The 22,659-nt window shown below is 36.1% G+C and overlaps 1 protein-coding gene across 4 annotated transcripts in view; it reads right to left on the reverse strand.

Moving 5' to 3' along the window:
• Tafa2 (TAFA chemokine like family member 2) overlaps nt 1-22,659 on the reverse strand; it is a 408,767-nt gene that overhangs the window by 125,190 nt on the left and 260,918 nt on the right. The gene's annotated exons all lie outside the window — the stretch shown is intronic.

Genomic DNA, 22,659 nt, shown 5'->3' on the forward strand with positions numbered 1-22,659 from the left:
ACAATCCTGAAGCCTTCCACAGCATTCAGCATTTATCTCCTGAAGACTCTATCCATACCTTTAAAATGCTGCTTGCTGAACACAACTGATGTTTGGATTTGTCATTGTTATTTGAGACAGAGTCTTATTTCGTATTTTTTTTGCCAGTCCTGGGCTTAAGCTCAGGGCCTGAGGACTGTCCTTGGATTTTTCTCAAGACTAGAACTCTATCACTTGATAGAGTTTTTTCTAAGTATATGGTACCGAGGAATCGAACCCGGTCTTCGTGCATGCTAGGCAAGCACTCTACCAGTAGGACAAACTCCCAGCGCCTTATTTCTTATTTTTAATTTAGTCTTGAACTTGGGATTCTTTCACCTCAGTTTCCCAAGTTCTGCCATTGCTTTGAATATGGTTACTGTTATCTTTCAGTAGTTGTACAAAGGAGTTTCTATTCAACATGTAAATTGATGAGTACAATGCATCTTGAGCAATATCACCCATGTCATCCTTCTCCCCCATCTCGCCCAACTCCACCATCTCCTCAGTTCTCCTAGTTCCATTTTAAGGGCTTCAGCCACCATGCCTGTTCATAAACTATGAATAAGAAACATAAAAAATTATCAAAACAAAGTTCACTGGTATGAGCAAAATGACAAAATCCTTCCTCAACTGGTCTTTATGACACCCTAAAAAAATTGGAGTTACTGCCATTTTCCGGTTCAGATAAACACAGATATAGCTACTAATAAGATTTAAGACACAGCCATTCAAATATTAAATAAATAAATTATATTTTACATTTTGCAGATAAACTTCCTAATGTCAAGTTAAAGGATTAAAACAGATATGTTAGGCAAAATTGCATAGATGAATTCCTGGACATAATGAGAACATTCCAAATGTATTATTTGTACTAGAACTTCAAAAATCATCCAGTAAAGCAGGCTTTGATGGCTGCAATCCTAGCTACTTAAGAAGCTGAGATCTGAGGATTATGATTCCAAAGCCATCCAGGATAGAAAAATATGTGGGATTAATTTTAAAAAATCCAGAAGTGGAGCTATGGCTCAAGTGATAGAGTTTAGTACATAAAAGCTCAGGGACAGCACCTGGGCCCAGAGTTCAAGTGCCAAGAGTAAACTAAGCTGATCTATCTAACATACAAATCTGCACCTAGAAACACACTTTATCAAAAATAGGAGAAAAGTTTAAAACTTGAATTAAAAATTCCAAATTAAGGTTTCCAAGTTGAGACAATAAAATTCAAAAAAGTATGAGGATGACATACCAGTACAATATAGTGACCAGTAATAAAAATTTAGCGCTTTCTCCAGCACTTTACACATTGTATATTTTGTTTTCAGGCCAAATTTAAGGCCTAGAGGCATAGGTATCTTCATTTCCATGTCATAGCTGGTGCAATTTGAAATTTTTCTTTATTCAATCATAATATAAAAATTCCAATTTAGAATGACAGAATTCTAAAATCCTAACCCAAACCACTGCATTGTTCAGGGGAAAGCACAACTAAAATGGAACGAATCTGTATGTGTGTTTATGAGGGAGATAAAATATGTATGTGTCACCTAGAGTATTTTAAATTCAGATCCTATGCCAAACTCTAATTGTATTTGATCTATAGATTCTTATCTTCTCAAATTCCAGTGTAACTTCCTAAAGCTGAATCCTAATCTCCTCTAATTTTTCTTCCTCTTGAGTTTTGTAGGTTAATTTTTTGTTGGTTCACCTTCCAATAATTCCTTTTCCAAAAATAAATAAAGTTTTTACATGTATAAATGCATGAAAAATAAAATTGCACACTACATAGTACATTATTTTAATAGAGATAGTGTTAACATTTTTTTAGCTTGTAGAAGTTGTACACATTAATACCCATACTAGGAAAGCAGTATTAATGAATGAAAAATATTAACTTTTGAATCGGATTATCTGGGTTTGGATCCAGATGCTACCAGTTTTAAAATATGTAACCTTTATGTAATTTTATTTTTCTTACATATCTTGCTTCAATTTCACTTCTACCTATTGGATTTTCTGTTTCAGTTTCTTTTCCCATAATACTGTATGTGAAATAAAGTATGTGAAAGATCTGTCCCACTGATATTCATATTTGGACAATAAACTGAGTATAACAGTGATTATAATAGTCACTGATTCTGTTTGTTCTTGAATAGTCTAGGAAGGTAAGTTCCATTCACGAAACAAATCAGTAGACTCTAACACCCACGGTTGCAAAAGTTCTGTTTAACTTGGCTTTGTGACGTCAAACACAACATACCATGGATTCAGTGCTTACAATTTTAAATCAAGTTTGGGTTTTAAGTCAGATTTCATGTGTAACCATTATATAGGACTTAAATGAAACTCTTCAATAACTCAGCATTTTCTTTATCAGGAAGATAAGGAAAGCAATAATTTATACATCATAATGTGGCTAAAGAGTAAGTGGAAAAAGTTCACATCTAACTCCATATTGCACAGTAAATAACAGATATTCAATAACAATTACTATGGTTGGAAGCAGGTTCAGATCCATAGAAGTGAATGCACTATTAGTAGAAAAACAAAAGGCAAATTGACATATATTTGGAAAACTCGGGGCTCTATAAATGTATGGCTAAATATATATTGCCAGAAATATTTTCTAGAAGTATTCCACAAAGTACCACAGAATCCTAGGGTCTTTAGGGAATCTCTAAAGAAATATTGATCAAGATGCATTGTATTCCACAAACTGACATGTTATACAACTACTTAAGGATAATAAATTAACCTACTATATCAATAAAAAAGAAATATTGAGCCATAACAATAATCAAGTTTATTATGCTTAAAAAACTAAATACCTATATCAAGTCTGTTATTCTAATGCTTTTATTTCAAAATCCTCTTGTTTCTTACATGTTCTACCATTATACTACCCCCTCTGCATCCAGTGTCACCACTTGCTTGTCCTACATTTCATATAACAGAATGAATAGTACAATTCATCTGACAGGAAGATCTGCTTTGCATAATTCTTGATAATCACTTCCCCATAGTCAATGGACTCTGTTATCAGGTCAATGACCCATCATTTATTCCATACCACTGTGCATCTACCAAATAGGGTGACAGAATGGACAGCTGGCCACGGTCATAACTAGACATATGGAAATAGAAATATCCACAAAGTCACATGTGTGTCAAAGCACAGAAAGAAAAAAATAGAACAACACTGGGAATTCTGTAACAGTTTTCTGCCTATCAGTCCAACCCCACCCCTATCCAGTCAATCATCATTTTCTACCAATACTAACTCTTTAATAATCTCTCAAATATACACACATATGCATCTCTACGGCAGCACTATAATTCAGAGAACCAAAATTTCCTACCCACCAGATCTTATGCCACATAGCATTAACCTCTGGAAATGAAGGAAAAGCATATATGTGACTTTTGACAATTATAACTCCAGCATTAGTAAGTTACTGATAAATACTTTTTACTTAATACAATGTGTTTTGCTATTTACATGTGAAGGTTTTAAAACGCCAGATACCCATGAGTTTTAAAACCTTCACTTGTAAACAGCAAAGGAATCAAATCAAATAAAAAGATGCTCCTCTAGTCTCAGAAGAAAAAAAATAGTGTAAAAAATAGCATAGTCCTGGGTTGGTTCCATATCTTTGATACAGTAAATAGTGCTGTAATGAACATCGTAGGGCTAGTGGCTTCAATATGTCCTTGTTTATAGATTTTTGGTTATATGCCAAGGATTGCTGGGTCATAGGGGAGCTCTATGTTTAGTCTTTTGAGCAACTGCCATACTGCTTTCCATACTAACCTAGATGCCCCTCAGTAGATGATTGGATCAAGAAGATGTGGTACTCATAAACAATGGAATTCTATGCTGCCATCAGAAAGAATGACATTGCCTCATTGTAAGGAAATGGAAAGACTTGGAAAAAATCATATTAAGTGAAGTAAGCCAGACCAAAAGGAATATAGGCTCAATGGTTTCCCTCATTTGTATAATTAGTACAAATCTAGGACTCTCCTAGCAGAGGATTACAATAGCTCAAAACCTAGATACATAAGGTCATGTAGGTTGAGGCTAAACAAAAGGATCACTATGATATGGAAACAAGAGCTTTTTCTTGTGTGATTGTTGTTCTTAATGTACTGTGCTATTTCTTCTCCTACTCTTCAAAATGAACAGCACTTCATTGGTCACAAAGCAAGTTAGAATTTCTTCTCTAGGATGAACAGTCGGGACCATGTCGAGTGTCCTTATTACAACAGTTCCTCGCCAGCCACACTGCATTAAGACCAAAGAAGATTCCAAAATGAAATAAAACTGTGTGCCCAGTACATGTGTGAATATACATTGACCCAAGAACCAAATTAATAACTGGCAAGTGAGTATGGGTTGAATGTTGGTAACACCTTACAAACAAACTGCTGGGGTCCTTGTAACATGAGGAGAAAGCAAAGTATATGACATATCTTTAGGATGAAATCAGGAGATGATAGAAAATGAGAGAGGAGACAACATCAGTCAAAATGAAAAGAAAAAAGGGAAAGTCATTAATAACTATTTTTCTTCTTATTTTTAAAGCCAAACATTCTTGGACAAAATGAAATATAATGGGGTGATCAAAGAATTTTGACAATATAAAAAAGGGGAAAGCAAGGGAAAAAGGAAAAAGAACTGGACATTTCTTCTCAACATTGTAGGATAGCCCAAAAGATGAAGATACCTTTTTATTCTATTTGCTAACCACAGTATTTCAGCTTGAAATTTTCTACTACAGTTTAAAATTGTTACTGTCATCTGTAAAAACAGCAAAAACATAAGTGAATTTCACAATCACAAAAACTGAGTTTCAGAAAAGAAACTTTATATATATATATATATTTTATTGTAATTAACAGAAGGGTTACATGATATTTGCCAGATAGAAGGTGCATTAATTCACATACATTGATACCCTTTAAAAATGTCTAGGTCCCCATTTCCCTCCCCCCCATCCCCACCCCTCATCTTGTTTTACCCCCTTCCCTATCCTATTTCAAATAACCAAATACAAATATATCCGATATATCAGGTAACAAAGTGGGATACTGTAACAATATGAGATAACAAAGGGACAGCAAAAGAGATGAGAGATAACATAGTATCTTAAGGACAACAATCATTCATTATATGGCTTTTGTTTCTATATCCTAGAGGTCCTTTCATTTAGCGTCATACTATATGGCCTTATGTATCAAGGTTTTGTTCTATTGCAAATCTCTGCTAGGAGAGCCCAAGATTTCTGCTTGAGGGAAACCATTGAGCCTATCTTCCTTTGAGTCTGACTTACTTCACTTAATATGATTTTTTCTAAGTCTTTCCATTTCCTAACAAATGGGGCGATGTCGTTCTTTCTGACAGCAGCATAGAATGCCACTGTGTACAAATAGCACATCTTGTTGATCCACTCATCAACTGAGGGACATCTAGGTTGGTTCCATATCTTTGCTATGGTAAATAGTGCTGCAATGAACATCATTGTAATAGTGGATTTAGTATGTCCTTGTTTCTGGACCGTTGGGTAAATGCCATGTAGTGGAATTGCTGGGTCATAGGGGAGCTCTATGTTTAGTCTTTTGAGGAATTGCCATACTGCTTTCCATAGTGGCTGAACAAGTTTGCCTTCCCACCAACAGTGTAGTAGTGATCCCTCCTGGCCATATCCTCTTCAGCATCTGTTGTTATTAGTTTTCTTGATCCTGGCCTTTCTAACTGGAGTGAGGTGGAATCTGAGAGTTGGTCTGATTTGCATTTCTTTTATGACCAGAGATGTTGAGCATTTTTTCATGTGTCTATAGGCCATTTTTGTTTCTTCTTCAGAGAAGACTCTCTTTAAGTCTTTGGCCCATCTTTTAATGGGATGGTTGTTACTTTGGAGATTAGTTTTGGAGTGATTCAATTTTTTGAGCTGTTGATATATTTTAGATATGAGGCCTTTGTCCATTGTATGGATGGTGAAGATCTTCTCCCACTCTGTAGGCTTCCTAATTAATTTACTAGCTATGTCCTTTGCCATACAAAAGCTCTAAAATTTAATGCAGTCCCACTTATCCAGCGTTTCTCTGATTTGTTGTGATTCTTGGTCCTTATTAAGAAAGTTTCAACCTTTGCCAAGGAGGCCTATCTCCTATTCCTTCTTGTAAAGTTTTCAGTGTGTCGGCTTTTACTTCGAGATTTTCCATTCTATGTCAGAAGTTTTAATTATGGGGCCAAGGGTTTGGCCTAATGGTAGAGTGCTTGCCTAGCATGCACAAAGACCTGGGTTCGATTCCTCAGTACTACATACATAGAAAAAAGCCAGAAATGGTGCTGTGGCTCAAGTGGTAGAGCTCTAGCCTTGCAAAGCCCAAGGACAGTGCCCAGGCCCTGAGATCAAGGCCCAGGACAGGCAAAAAAAGAAGTTTCAGTTATATCTACTGAAAAAAATACATTTAATTATATGCACACAACAATTTACAGATGACTTTTCTATAAGAAAATCATTTTCCAGGGGCCGGGAGTTTGGCCTAGTGGTAGAGTGCTTGTCTAGCATGCATGAAGACCTGGGTTCGATTCCTCGGTACCACATTACATAGCAAAAAGCCAGAAGACATGCTGTGGCTCAAGTGGTAGAGCCCTAGCCTTGAGAAAATCCAGGGACAGTGCTCAGGCCCTGAGCCCAAGCCCAGGATTGGCAAAAAAAAAAGAAAAGAAAAATCATTTTCCATTAGAAACAGAAAATAAGCTCAATTAGTCAAGAGAAGAATATGGTGAAAAAATGGGCATAAAGCCTGACACATGATGGAGTAAAACATGCTGGATTCCAATAATCTAGATTCCTCCTTAAGATACTAGTACAATTAAGTCTTTTAGGACATTTCTCTACATTGACCTAATATTTAGTCAAGCTTTCTATTAAGTAATTACAATGGCCTTCATTTTTACAACAGATCCAGTACAGAAATCAACCTGCTTTAATTGGTAAGGCAGGAGTGCCCTTTCTCCTCCCAGAGACCAGTAAGTCTGCATCAAATGTTTAAACTAGGTATATTACCACATCAAGCAATGCTTCAAATCTCAGAATTTACCTACTTATTGGGATAAGAATAGAAACCAAATTTCATCCTCAGGAAGAATCCCATCAACACCCATTTGATGGAACTTTGCTTCTCATCCCTCTCTCTCATGTTCTCTATATATTAGTGTTCTGTGCTGAATCCCACCCCTTGGGTTCTGTTCAATAGACATCTTTGAAGGTTTAATGAAGAAAGCTCTTTTGGATTCTAAGGAAGTTTTGGCAACATGTACAATCACTTGCTTCTTTCACACAAATTTCATACTATTTGCTTCTCAAAAATACTGAATTTTTTGTGGGCACAAAAATCGAGTGAAATGATTGATTTATGCTTGGCAGCGTATGACCAAATTTTTGGATTCACGCATACCTTTACCACCCACAGGTTGAAACAGATAGACTAGAAATATATTACCATTTAAATGATTTACCTAGAAACATACAATATTCAAAGTCGCAAGCTCTAATACTTAGAATGAAATGCTATAAAACAAAAAATAAGAGAAATCATTTAAGATTTCTGAGAGCAGTGGGAAGAAACCTGAAATGATCAAATCCATGCTACATTACTGCACATCATTACAAGGTGAATCACAATACCACATTTCTATCTATACTATGGCAGTGACATCTATTTTCTCAAACAGAATTGCCATTGTAATAAACAAGAAATCATTTGCCATTTATACTTTGAAAAAATGATAGGTGTTAAATTAGATGTGTTACTCTGATTTCAAAGATCCTTCTCTTAAGAAATGGGTTTATAAACCAGATGTGATCCTGGGCTCTGACACAACTGATCAAAGAACGTATCAGTTTTAATTAATGATATTAACTATCAATGCCTACATATGGAATTCATGAGTTATTATATATTGTTGTAAAGAATGAATGCAACATTATTGTAAAGCATTTAGCACAATGCCAGGCATAGACACTTAGCAAATTGTATTTATTATTTCCAAGTTATTAGTAATATTGTGTGGGCCATAATCACTTGGCAAGGAATGAGGGAGAAATGAAAAGCCTCAGCAAAAGAAAAAAAGCATATGTGCTTAAATCTTAGAGGGGATTTCCTAAATGCTTTTAGGAATTGATCACAAATCTATAGAACCAAAAATTAGGATTAGAAACAAAGACTTAGAATAAGGGCTAAAAAGAGAATCCTCTACAAAATGAATAAATTCTGGAGGTCAAAGAACACACATACAATGAAACAATACATAATAGTCTTAGATCAGTAAATGTGTCTATGTGTCTTTTAAGAAGAGACACACAGAGCACAATATACTAATTGATGCTATTAATATTACTATGTGGTTTATTTAAAAAGTATTTGTTTACATTTAAAAATACACTGATTCATTCAACATTTCATGTTAACTCTCAACTAAATTCCACATGTATTATTATCCCTAGTAATAAGATTTGATGCATAGTTGAAGGCAAGTTGTTTGTGGTGGAGGCAGGAATCAAATCTAGATCATCTGCGTGATGGCTCAGCTCTAGCTCAGTCATGATTAGACAATGTTCCACAAACTCTGTGATGAGTTGTTATAGTGATGCATGAAACATTTTAGACAGATATATACTCAGAAAATGATGGCTAAAATTAAATGTTAGTTCTCAATTAGCTAGAAAATTTTCAGAAGAAAATCACCTGATTCACTTCATAGTGTATAAAGCAAGTACTCTTGCAGCTCATTACTGTGCCCTCTGGACTAACTAAGGATCAAGCTTTAAATGGTACACCATTTATCATTTATACAAATTGTATGGCCTTGTGAATTGCGAGTTAATACTTTTAGAACTAAGTGCCCCATTTCTACCAGAAACCAGTCTATGCAGATTAGACCTAATGGAACAGCTACATCAGAAGTGCCAACCTTAGCCAAGATTGCCAAATAAAATACAGGATGTTCATGTTAAATGGAATTTATCTGATGTTCACATTTATATGATGTTCACAGTTAACTAAATGTCCTGTAATTTTATTTCCAAGTAGGCCAAACCTGTCTACGTTTTTAAACAAAACACTAAGATTGGCTTCAATGTGGAAACATGAATATTTAAATGATACCAACTTTATATTATGGAATATGTAAAACACTAAAATAATGAAATTTGTGTTCTTTTTGCCTTTCCTGGGGCTTGAACTCAGGGCCTGGGTGCTGTCACTGAGTTTCTTTGTGCTCAAGACTAGCATTCTACCACTTGAGCCACAATAACACTTCCAGATGTTTTTGTCTTGATTGACTGTTTGCAACATTTAGGTCTAAAAGAATTACCTAAAGGATATTCTTTTCAAGTTGGCCACAGTTCAACTGACAGATTCTACTGATCAGGAATCTGAAATGCTTATTCCGTTTGATTGTTTTTTTTATTTAATTTTATTGTCAAAGTGATGTATGGAGGGATTACAGTTACATATGTAAGGTAATGAGAATATTTTCGTAAAACAGTTACCCCCCTCATTTTACTCCCGCTTTTCCTCCCACACCCCCGAAGTTGAAAAGTTCATTTCCAACATAATGTCTTGTAAGTATCACTGTTGCATTGTTTCACCCTTTGTCTTACTATTTGGTTATTCTGTTTCTTCTTTTTTTTTTTTTTTGATGGCATTGACACAGAGGTTTGTGTCTTGGGTACAAACTATTCACTCTAGACATTTATTTAATATCTCTAACGATTCAGCTTTAGCTTTGATTTCCCTTTTAATTATAGTACATGCTTCATTGAGTTGGTGGGATGGCAAATGAGAATTTAGGAAAAGTTCTGACACAGAGTAAACAATCTATAAATACTATCTGTAGTAAAATCACACAAAATGATTCTCTAGTGGGCAGGGAGTTTGGCCTAGTGGCAGAGTGCTTGCCTAGAATGCACGAAGGCCCACCTTCAATTCCTCAGTACCACATACATAGAAAAAAGCTGGAAGGAGGGCTTTGGTTCAAGTGGTAGAACTCTAGCCTTGAGAAAAAGTCCAAGGACAGTGCTGAGGCCCTGAGTTCAAGCCCGACAACTGGCAAAAAAAAATGATTCTCTACTTAATACCTTGATTCAGCATGGGATAAGAAGTTAATTTCCATATCTACCCAATGAGCACCACAAGACATCAAAAAGAAAACCTGAGACCTGTATCCTTCAATCTTACATTTCTAGCTAAGGCATTCTACTCCTGTCCTAGTAGATACAGATAATTTGAGGGCATGGAATCCATCAGGTTTAAATTTCTATCTCTTTTGTGCTTCTCTGTATTAGCTGTAAACTACAATATTTTTCTTAATTTCTGTTTTGCATTCAGTACCTTATCATTAACATTTGTTTGTTGATTTAAAAATATTTTTTTAAAAAGCCCGGTGGAGTGGCTCATGCCTGTAATCCTAGCTACTCAGGAGGCTGAGATCTGAGGATCGAAGTTCAACGCCACCCTGAGCAGAAAGGACCCAAGACTCTTATCTCCAAGTCACCTCTAGAAAAGGGAAAGTGGGGTTGGCTCAAGGAGACGGTGGTAGCCTTGAGCTGAAGAACTCAGGGACAGCGCCAGGCTGAGTACAAGCCCCGTGTCCTACAAAAAAAAAAATTTAAACCTTTTAACTACCAGATATGATATTGCCAGAGAATGAGCAACTGACAAGAGGCATTATGGCTACATTTCATAAATAAATGTGAGATCTCCTTCTGTATTCTTATAACAATAAGTATCTGATATTAAATAATAACTCATCCACAATGTGAGCTAAAATTTAAAATGTGTGAGAACTATTTATTGAAAATAAACCTAGCTTACACAATTTAATTGATGGTATGTGCTCACCACCAAAATTTTCACAATATTTGTAAAGAGGCTGTGTGACTGAAATACAGACACTACAAATTCATTTCATCTTTTGTCTCCTCTCCTGCAAGAGCATCAATCAAAATTGACGAGAAAAATTCAGATTTACCATCTCCCAAATCCATATAGCAATAACACAAAATTCAAAAATAAAAATTCTCCAAACAGGTTGTAGGCTATAAGCAGATGCTTTACGCATGTACAATCCACAAAGCATCTATTTATAAATGATATATAGATGACTGTAATTCACAAGTGTGGGTGGATTGTCACTAAATAGAATAAGAATACAAATAGATGGGTGTACATTTCTACAGACAACTGAATCAGATACCTATTATTCAATTTTGTGATTTTGTGTGGTAAAGGCTCTGCACATAAAATCTATACAAATTTCAAGCAAAATATTTTTGTTCAATTAAAAAAAGACCTCATTAGAGATTTGTTCTAACCATTTTGACTCTTCTTATCTAGTCTAGCTGTTCTCTTGGGAAATGAAGTCATAGAAGAAAGTTGTTTCATCTCACTCTTTCATGGTGGCAAAGAAGCGAAAGAACTGAGGAAAAGGAAGGAAAATTAAAAAATAATCGATGGGGACAAAAGACCAGACTGTGACTTAATAACAGGATCTCCTATCTAGCAAGTGGAAGAAACATCAAGCTCAAAAAATAATAATACTTTTTAAGGGTTACTTTTATGATTAAGTTTGTGGTCCAAAAAGGACTTTTATTCTCACTGTGGCTATATCTTTGAATAAAATGAATCATTCTTGTTGTACAGGCATTCAATATCTACCAAACTGATGAGCGGTACACATTCAAAAACTCATTTGCCTCTAACAACAGCTCAAAAAATTGAATCACTCCAAAACTAATCTCCAAAGAAACAACCATCCCATTAAAAGATGAGTCAAAGAGAGAGTCTTCTCTGAAGAAGAAACAAAACTGGCCTACAGACACATGAAAAATGCTCGACATCTCCGGTCATAAAAGAAACGCTAATCAAACCAACTCTAAGATTCCACCTCACTCCAGTTAGAAGGGCCAGGATCAAGAAATCTAATAACAACAGATGCTGGAGGGGATGTGGCCAGGAAGGATCACTACCACAGTGCTGGTGGGAGTGTAAACTCCTTCAACCACTATTGGAAAGCAGTATGGCAGTTCCTCAAAAGACTAAATACAGAACTCCCTTATGACCCAGCAATTCCACTACTTGGTATTTACCCAACTGTCCAGAAACAAGGACATACTAAATCCACTAGCACAGTGATGTTCATTGCAGCACTATTTACCATAGCAAAGATATGGAACCAACCTAGATGTCCCTCAGTTGATGAGTGGATTAATAAGATGTGGTATTTATACACAATGGAATTTTATGCTGCTGTCAGAAAGAACAATATTGCCCTATTTGTAAAGAAATGGAAAGACTTAGAAAAAATCATATTAAGTGAAGTAAGCCATATTCAAATGGTTCCCCTCAATGGTTTCCCTCATTTGTCATAATAAGTAGAAACCTTGGGCTCTCCTAGCAGAGATTCACAATAGGAAAAAAATTAGATACATAAGGCTATATAGTATGACACTAAATGTAAGGACCTCCAGGATACAGAAACAAAAGCCATATAATGAGTGATTGTTTTCCTTAATGTACTATGTTATCTCTCATCTCTTTTGCTGTCCCTTGGTTATCTCATATTGTTACAATATTTCACCTTGTTATCTGATATATTTTATATATGCTTAATTGGTTATTTGAAATAGGATAGGGAAGGGGGGAAAACAAGATGAGCGGGGGGGGGGGGGGGGGGGGGGGAGAGTTGGATGGAAATGGGGACCATGACATGAGAAAGGGTATCAATACTTGTGAAGTAATGTACCTTCTATCTGGTGAATATAATGTAACCTTTCTATTAATTACAATAAAAAATATATGAAAAAAATTCATTTACCAAAAACCATTGCAACATAGATGCATCCCCCAGCACAAAACCTCCTCAAGGAAAAGGATGTCTCAAGAACACCTCTTATATAACTATCCTTCCCAAAATGCTAACATCAAAAGCTTACCAATAAAATTAATAAAAACAAATAGGGTCGGGAGTTTGACCTAGTGTTAGAGTGCTTGTCTATCATGCACGAAGACCTGGGTTTGATTCCTCGGTACCACATGTATAAAAAAAAAAAAGCTGGAAGTGGTGCTGTTGCTCAAGTTGTAGAGCTCTAGCCTTGAGAAAATCCAAGGACAGTGCTTAGTCTCTGAGCTCAAGCCCAGGACTGGCAAAATAAAAATTGAAATTAAAAAAATAAAAACAAATAAATCACCAGAAATACTGGGTGCAGCTATGGGCTAAAAGGCATGCCATTCTGTTTTGAAAGGAAACAAATCGAAAGATGCTTAAGAAGTTAATTCAGAAATTCATTGGTAGACATCCTCACTCTCTAAGACTAATAGTTTCAGAGGAACAATAAAAGAAAACAATAGCCATTGATATTAGCATTAAATCTCAGCACAGCAATTTATCTACAAAGCACAATGAAAGACAGTGATGCTAGCATCTACACACTTACAACTAAATTTATACATATTCTTCTATGTGTTTGATTTGTGCACAACTTTGTGTGCCTTAATGTCCTTGGAGATTTTAATGCAACAAAGTACTGTATTCAGCTTTCAGTTCATAAGCAACTGAGAATCCAACTGGTTAAAAATCAAAGCAGCAACCCCTATGTGTTATAAAAGCTCCATCAACAGTAAACCTCTAACATATTGCTGTCTGGCTTTTTCCTTTTGCAATAAGATTTCAGGTCCTTTTAAAAATCTCACTTTTGATTGTCTAATATGTGGGACTCTCCTTTATGAGTAAAATCTATCACATAATATTCACTGATGCTTACTTTCTCTTTGCCATCAGCTATTTCATCTGAACATTTTCCTTATGGTTGAATGTGGTTTCCTTGGTCATGGAGCAGATGTGTTCTGCAATATACCATCACACTACTGAGAAATGGTCAAAAATTGGTTAAATGTGCAATCTTGAGACATGTTCCCAATAGTGAGATTTATTAGATTGTGAAATTATGTCTCAAGGTGCTGGTGAAAGCCTATTACTTAAGTCTATTTTAGAGAAATGCTCCAAAGAACACCCAGAGTAAAGGAAAGTCCTACATTAGCGGGCAGGTCGAGCAGGCCCAAACCATAACCACTGCTATCTGCTGAAAACAGATTTACCATCTACAACAGGTCTTATATCCTCTTACTTGAACTGTTGGGAAAAGCTAAATACATGAATCATTACACAAAACAACTACATCAGATTACTTAATAGTTTAGCAAGAATTTCCAAATATTCCCTAAGTGAATATTTTGTTTTGTACAATGTGCTTTTGTGACATCTACAGCAATATATTAAGCAAGTGATATTAAGCCACGTAATATGACCAACTGATGACACATATTGTTGGAGACATTGCTTTCAGCCTCCTGAGGAAGTAAGATTATAAGATGGCACCTGGCAGCTCACCAAAGAGGATGAGTCAGTACTTGCTGACCAGGAAGTTTCTTTGCACTGGTTGATTTGTTTCTTCCATGCTTGTGGATAGAGTGTGATTGCTAGACTTTTCCATGTATGCTTGCTGCGTGCGCAGATGACGTTTATTGTGATTGGCTGCTGTATGATATAAATGGTGGAGGATTTCCGGGGGAAGAAGAGAGAAAGGCAGAGAAAGAAGAAAGGAGAGAAAAATAAAAAGACTTCTGCTTACAGCTATTTGAGTCTGTGGTCATTCCCAGTCCGCCTCTGAAGTGACGTGTCATTGCGGCAGGCAGCGACACATATGTAGCAAAACATTATTCTACCTTAAATAGGAAAGGAAATCAAATTCATTCTACAATGTAGATGAGCCTTGAAAACTTACTAGGCAAATTAAGCCAGACACAAAAGTACAAATATTTAATGACTGTATAGTACTTAAAAAGGCATACTCATGAGACAGAAAGTAAAACAGGTAACCAAGAGCTGGAGAGAGTATTAAATGGAGAGTTAATGTTCTACTGGGTATGGGGTTTTGTGTGGGATAGATGACTTTTAAAGGATAACAGGAAAGTTGCCCATCACTGCAATTTTATTGACTTGAATACTTTCAAATGGTTTAAATGATCCCCTTATATCTATTTTACAACATTAAATGAAAAGGAAAGGAAAGATAACATGGCAAGAGTCATAATAAAATAGCTATGCTATTTGACTCTACTCTATAACCTATACTTATTTTTCCATAATACTTTAAATTAAATCTGTCTCTTTGTTGATGTGCTTATTTTCTTTCTCTCCCTATGAGAAAACAAACTGCTAAGAAGCAAAAAAAATAGATTTCTACTTCACTACTTTGTCCCCAGGAATGAAAATGTTCCTCTTTATCAAAGAAGTAGATAAAGAAGAAAAATTATAAAACAAGTGTATTAGTAAATGAAAGAAAAAATGTATTTTTTCCTTTAAATCTTAAATATGTCAGGAATAATCACACATTTCCTTACATTTCATAACATTTAATATTTCCACCTCTTGCAGTCATAAGGATATTTTCAACTTTTATTTATATTTTATATAATCCCCGTGTCTGTAAACAGATTCCAAATTCCTTGAGAAACCATATGCTATAGCTCTATTTCCCACCAAGTATCTTTCCCTTGCAAAGTACCATATGGCAGACTAAGAACTTTCACAAGGATGAGTATATTTGATACACATGACCATGAGCTTGGCAGATACACTCAACCCCCTCACAGAGATGAGAAGTTGGGCTTACAAGAGTAAAGGGACTCTCTCAAGGTCAAAGTCAGTAAGCAGCAGCTCCAGAACTCAAGCTCTTGGCTCAAGGTTCTTTATTTTAATAACTTGATGATCAGAGATGGAAATATAGCTATGTGCTAGAGCATAATCCCCATCATGACAAAAATATCAAATAACATGTTTCTGGTGTTTTATAATTTTTTTACTACTGTAAATGGAATACTCTAAAGTAATCCCTACTAAATGTTTCCTCTGGGATCACTGAAAAAACAGCTTGAAAATTTTTGTTTTTTTTCTTTTATGAAGGAGATAAACTATACATAACTAGAATAAATTTGGTTAACTCTGCTAATATAAGACTATGTACAGGGGATAAAAATTGTTTATACAGATTGGACAGGCCAGCAGGAACCAGTAAGGGAAACAGGGAAATGAGGGCCCAATCTCTCTCCTATACCCCTCCAAAGCCCATTCAACTCCAGCTCATTGAGACTGTGGGGAGAAGAATCATGTGCTGACACACCCTCCCCATTTTCAATGAGGAGCCAGAAATACAGCATCATATCTGAAATTCTCTCCATGTTTTAAGTGTTCTCAGTTAAACCCTATTTTTAAGAATACCATGTGCCAATTACTGTCTGTGGGCAGACAGTGTGTGGCCTCAGATCTAAGCCATCATGCTCCTGAATAAGTTTCTGAGCAGGCAGCACTTTTTAATCAGGAGCTAGGTAAACTCTGACTTGGAAAAGGGAAAAAAGTAAAAAGGCAGAGAGAGCCTCTAAAGACAGAAATGACTTTGAGTAACCTGGTTGTATTGTTCCCTATACTCTTTATTAACTCCCATTGAACACTATGCCTAGGCTTATGAGTTTCAGTGGTGTCATTGTATTAAATAGCTGTGGTCAAAGGGCCACACTGAAGTCTCTGGACCTTAGGATATTTATTTCTTTCATATTTTATTGTAATTGATAGAAGGGTTACATTATATTCACAGATAGAAGGTGCATTCCTTCACATACATTGATACCCTTTCTCATGTCTTGGTCCCCATTTCATTCCCTTACCCCCACCCCTCATCTTGGTTTCCCCCCTTCCCTATCCGATTTCAAATAACCAAATACTCATATATACAATATATCAGATAACCAGGTGAAGTACTGTAACAATACGATATAGCCAAGGGACAGCAAAAGAAATGAGAGATAACACAGTACATTAAGGACAACAATCATTATATGGCTTTTGTTTCTGTATCCTGGAGGTCCTTTCATTTAGCATCATACTATATGACCTTATGTATCTAGGTTTTATTCTGTTGTAAATTTCTGCTAGGGGAGCCCAAGGTTTCTACTGATTATGACAAATGAGGGAAACCATTGAGCCTATGTTCCTTTGAGTCTGGCTTACTTCACTTAATATGATTTTTTCTAAGTCTTTCCATTTTTTTGTGTACTTGAAAGTCTAAAATATGTATTGTTCTCCATGGGGAAATCTATAAGCTAAAAGAACATTCATTCTTGCAAAGATAAGACCAGATACATTTCTACTCTCTAGTTTACCAGTAGCGAATGAACATTACAATAGAGGATGAAAAAAGTAAAGAAAATAAGAGGAACTACTGAAAACAGATATTTTGAGCTACAAGTAGCAATCACCGGCATCAGCACTAGGGTGTCGGGTGAAAACAGTGGAGAAAAAAACAATGAAAAGACAACATATAAAAATACCCAATGAGTCAGTTGGTTATTTTCAGCGGGTAAGAACAAAAACTACAGAGTACAAAAGGATATTTAGAAGACTGTGGTAAAGTGTGAAGCTTGAAATAGCCTACGGTTCAGATAAGCCAGGGAAGGGAAGCAAAAGAGAAGGAAAATGAAATGGCTGATCTTAGCATTTCTGTTGGCATTGAAGCCAGAAGGAAAATTAGAGTTAACTCAGACTCTCCCACCAAGTTCCCTGCAGTTGCTTCTTTGCTGGCACTAGCTTTCAGATGTTCACTTAGTGTCTCCAACCTACTAGCTCCACCTTTGGTAATATGATTCTTTCAAATTCTCTAGCCTGTATATATATTCTTTTCCTATTATGCAATTACATGGAAAGAATGCAAGAGTTGCACTAAGAATATTTGGTCACAGACGATTTCTGGAATCTATTGGCCATTTTCTAAATGAAAAGCAGTACTAAGAAAGGGTATCAATGTTGTGAAGTAATGCACCTTCTATGTGGTGAATATAATGTAACCCTTCTATTAATTACAATAAAAATATCAAAAAAATCAAACAAGAAAAGCAATACTAATTATAGAACTATACTCATAGAGTCATCTTGAGAATCATCAAAGAGGACAACTCACATGAAAGTCTCACAAATTTTAGTTCTACTAATATATTCTCTAAGGAAGCAAAGTTTTATCATCCAGTGAACCTAAAAGCTATGCTGAAATACCTTAAAACACCAATACTTACTTTCAAGTTGAAAACACAGCCGTTACAATAATATCTCTGCACACATAGATGCTATATATACTTTTTATTTTCTATTTTAAGTGATATATTCTGTATTTGTGTGTGTGTGTGTGTGTGTGTGTGTGCGTGTGTGTGTGTGTATGCTCGCACACATGCACATGTTGGCCCTGGGGCTTGAACTCAAGGTCTGGGTACCATCCTGAGCTTTTGTGCTCGACTAGTCCTCTACCACTTAAGAATGAGCCTACCTTCTGATTAAAGTTATCTATCCATAAATTTGGAGTTTGGCACGACTATAGTAGACTTTTTTAAAGATAAACTTTTAGCTAATCAAGTTTGTAATCATATGTTGTTTCTTTTCCATTAAATTCCATACAGTATATTATCTTCATTAACCTCAGAAAGGCACACCCTGAAACCATATAGTCAAAGTATTATTTACTATGTGTCACTGGAACATAGTTAATTATTCACCAGTGAGTACATAGACATTTGTTATCAGGCCAACTCAAATAGTTTTGCAGCCATTTACTCAAAGTTTAGCTTGAGAAAATACCTTATAAATACCATGTACTCCTCTAAAACAAAATATCTGTGTGTGCAGATGGTCACTGCATGGCATTCCAAGATCAGCACATCTTAGTGTCTTTCTCTGTCTTCAAAGACCTCACCTGTATAAAAATTACGAGGTCATTCAAAAACTAATGCATAGGTTACTGAATAAACAATTATGTTGGTTTCCAGAGAAAGAGATCGAATTCAATTTATCAAAAGTGTTTTCTAGAAGTTTTGGTAAATTGGAAAAAAAACAGATAAGAAAACTTTCAGGTTTATCATTCCCTCATGATTTCAAAATTGAAAAATTTCTTTAAACCTTTTTTTCTACATATGAAAAAAAAAATAAAACAACCATAACCTCGGACCTAAATTCTTTAGGGGAGCCTCAAGACAGAACAAATATATTTATCAATGTCCATAGTTCCATGGTTTTGGTAACCATATTAGGTTAACACTTGCACAAACTACCCCCAATATCTCCTAAGAACAAGTAGGTCTCTAACAAATATTTAGCCTGAAATTGGTTTGGGAAATAATTGAGCCAGATATGAGTTAGATTTTCATAGGAAGAAATGGGGAAAATATAACACTGAGAATATGTACAGAGTATGAATGACAAGTGAAAAATGGAATATCCTGTGGTATCTGAAACACAATAGTAAGAGGTACATCTGTGACAAATAAAAGTGTTTGGGCTTAATGTAGAGGTGTCAGGGAGACACTGGGGGGGTCTCTGAATGAGGAAGTAACATGGAAAAAACCTTAACCTAAATGCCTAAAATCTGTATAAACCATATTAAAATTTGGCTATCACATATAATGAGTGATTGTTGTCCTTAATTTTCTGTTATCTCTCATCTCTTTTGCTGTCCCTTGGTTATCTCATATTGTTACAGTATTTCACCTGGTTATCTGATATATTGTATATATGTGTATTTGGTTATTTGAAATCAGATAGGGAAGAGGGAAACCAAGATGAGGGGTTGGGGTGGGGGGTGGGAAATGGGGAACAAGACATGAGAAAGGATATCAATGTATGTGAAGGAATGCACCTTCTATCTGGTGAATATAATATAATTCTTCTACTAATTACAATAAAAATATATGAAAAAAATTGGCTATCAAACATGACCTAAAAATGAGTCAATCAGCTCTTTAAACTAGGTCTAATAACTGACTAGTTCTAATAAGCTTAAAACTAGTTCATATTGTAACTATAATTATTTTTAGTTGACACAATTAAGAAATATTCTTTACATCTTCAAATATTTATGGTAGACTAGTTTTTAGTAGGACTTGAATCTGGTGGGTGGCTCTCTCAAAACTAGATAGTTGCATTCATCTTTCATCAAAATATTGTTTACTAGCAGAGGATCACAATAGCTCAAAAGCTATGTGCATATGATCATTAAGGATGAGGGCAAATGAAATGAGCTACAGAATATGCAAAGAAGAGGTTTATCTTTGATTATTTTTAATGTACTATGTGAATTCATTCTTTACTCTTTTTTCCCTTTATGTTTTATCCCCTGATGTTGCTGTGCCTGACTTTGGTACTTGGTGTAATATATATATATATATATATATATATGTGTGTGTGTGTGTGTGTGTGTGTGTGTGTGTGTGTGTGTGTGTGTGTATGTATGTTTATTTGAATTGGGGAAGAGAAGGAGAAAAAAGATGATGACACAAAGGACAGAGGGTGAGCCAATTTAATAGCAATATTCATAAGACAATATGTTGGAAATGAACTTAACAGCCTGGGAGGGTGTGGGAGGAGGGAGAGTGGGAGAAAAACAAGGGAAAAGGTAAAACTTTTTAAGATGTAATATACTTACTACCTTACCAATGTAACTGTAACCCCTCTATACATCACCCTGACAGTAAAAAAAAAATAATGAATAGATGGTTAATTAAAAAAAAACAGCATTGGGAGCAAATAAAGGAAAAGAATAAAACACAAACATAGATAGTAGCAAAGCTAAATAAGATGAAAGAAAACTTTACAGTCTGCTCCCTTGCCTTCCTTTTGAGTTTTCCACTGTTTTCCAATACTAAAAGTTTATGGCCAAGAGTCAGTGATGCATGCCTATAATCCTAGCTACTCAGGAGGCTGAGATCTAAAGATGGAAGTTCAAAGCCAGCCTGGGTATGAAAGTCTGTGAGACTCTCACCTCCAATTACCCACCAAAAAACCAGAAGTGGCATTGTGGCTCAAGTTGTAGGGCAATAGACCTAACCAGACCCAGACCCAGAGTTCAAGCCCCATGACTGACACACACAAAAAAAATGCTGTTTTTTTTTACATAAGTAAGCTCTGTTTTACTGTAGGAAACATTAAAAATGATAGCTTTTCATTGCGTGTGTGTGTGTGTGTGTGTGTGTGAGCGCGTGTGTGTGTGTGTTTCTGTGAACCTGTTCAGAGTGGAAAGACATGTTCCTACTAATAATCTAACAGTGAGGAAGATATCATCACCAATACTGTGAAAGTAAGAAATCTGAGTACAAAGAGAAAAAGCAACTTCTTCCTTAGGGGCCATCATATGCCACACACCAGGATCCATGTAAGTCCTTTGGCTGCAAATTTGCTGTGTCTTCTCCATTCCACATTAGCACTTGGCCAACACAACAGTTGTCGTCTTGTACAAAGGGGAAAGAGCCCCTTTGCCTCATGGCAGAGGGCAGCTTTGTTCCCTTTCACTCCTTTTCTGGAGCACTCTGCCTTCTGCATAAAAATAATCAATTTTGCAGAACTCTTGACACCATCTGCTGTCACCACACTGTCCAAGCATCAAGTGCGGATGGTGATGCAATTAAGTTTGAATCTGCTTCAGGACATTATCCAATTGGTGAACTGACTGTGGACCCTGTGTCCACCTCTGGATCACCTTTGCTGTTCTCATAGCCCTGGGTTACACTGGGAATTTTTGTTTGTTTGTTTGTTTGTTTTGGAATAGGGGTAATGAATACAAACTGGCATTATCACCCATTTTATTCTTATGGACATTTCACAGAATGTCTAAAGATACTGTCTTTACTCAATCACAAGATGCAATTAAAAAGAAAAGTACCCATATACCCAATATAGTGCACCTGAACCTAGATATAATCAGTTGAGAGCAAACATGGTTAAGTCCCTTTTTTTTTTTTTTTTGGCAGTCTTGGGCTTGAGCTCAGTGCCTGAGCACTGTCCTTGGACTTTCTCAAGGCTAGCAGTCTACCACTTGAGCCTCAGCACCACTTCCGGCTTTTTGCTATGTATGTGGTACCAAGGAATCGAACCCTGGTCTTCGTGCCTGGTAGGCACGCACTCTACCACTAGGCCAAACTTTCTTACAAAGAAGAAAGAGTTTATCTAATTAGAACTTGTCTCATCCTGTCTTTAAGATGAGACCTTGCTTGGGTCAGTAGGTTTTCAGGCTCAGTGTTGGAGAAATTGAATGTGGTCTATTCCAATGCCATGTAACTTGTGTTACATTTTCTATTCTGTTTCTTACTTGCCCACCCCTTTTCCCATGACGAACTCCTCTTGAAAATCCATGAAACACTTCACTTTGTTCTTGCCATATGCTTAGAGTGCTGACCCTGAAACTTAATTCTTGTTTTGCTTCCCTGATTGCCCAGAGTACAACTCTTGCCTTCCATAAGCATTCTTAAGGAATAATAAGCTTGGCTCTGGTGGCTTACACCTGTAATTCTAGCTACTCAAGAGGCTGAGATCTGAGGACTGCGGTTCAAAGCCAGCCAGGGCACTAAAGTCCAATTAACCACCAGAAAACTGGAAATGGTGCTGTGGCTCAAGGGGTAGAAGCAGTAGCCTTGAGATAGAGAGCTCAGAGATAGCTCCCAGGCCCAGAGTTCAAGCCCCATGACTGACAAAACAAA

This window comes from Megascapheus bottae, chromosome 2 (assembly GCF_031878675.1).
Source record: "Megascapheus bottae isolate mThoBot1 chromosome 2, mThoBot2.hap1, whole genome shotgun sequence".
In the NCBI taxonomy this organism is placed as follows: domain Eukaryota; kingdom Metazoa; phylum Chordata; class Mammalia; order Rodentia; family Geomyidae; genus Megascapheus; species Megascapheus bottae.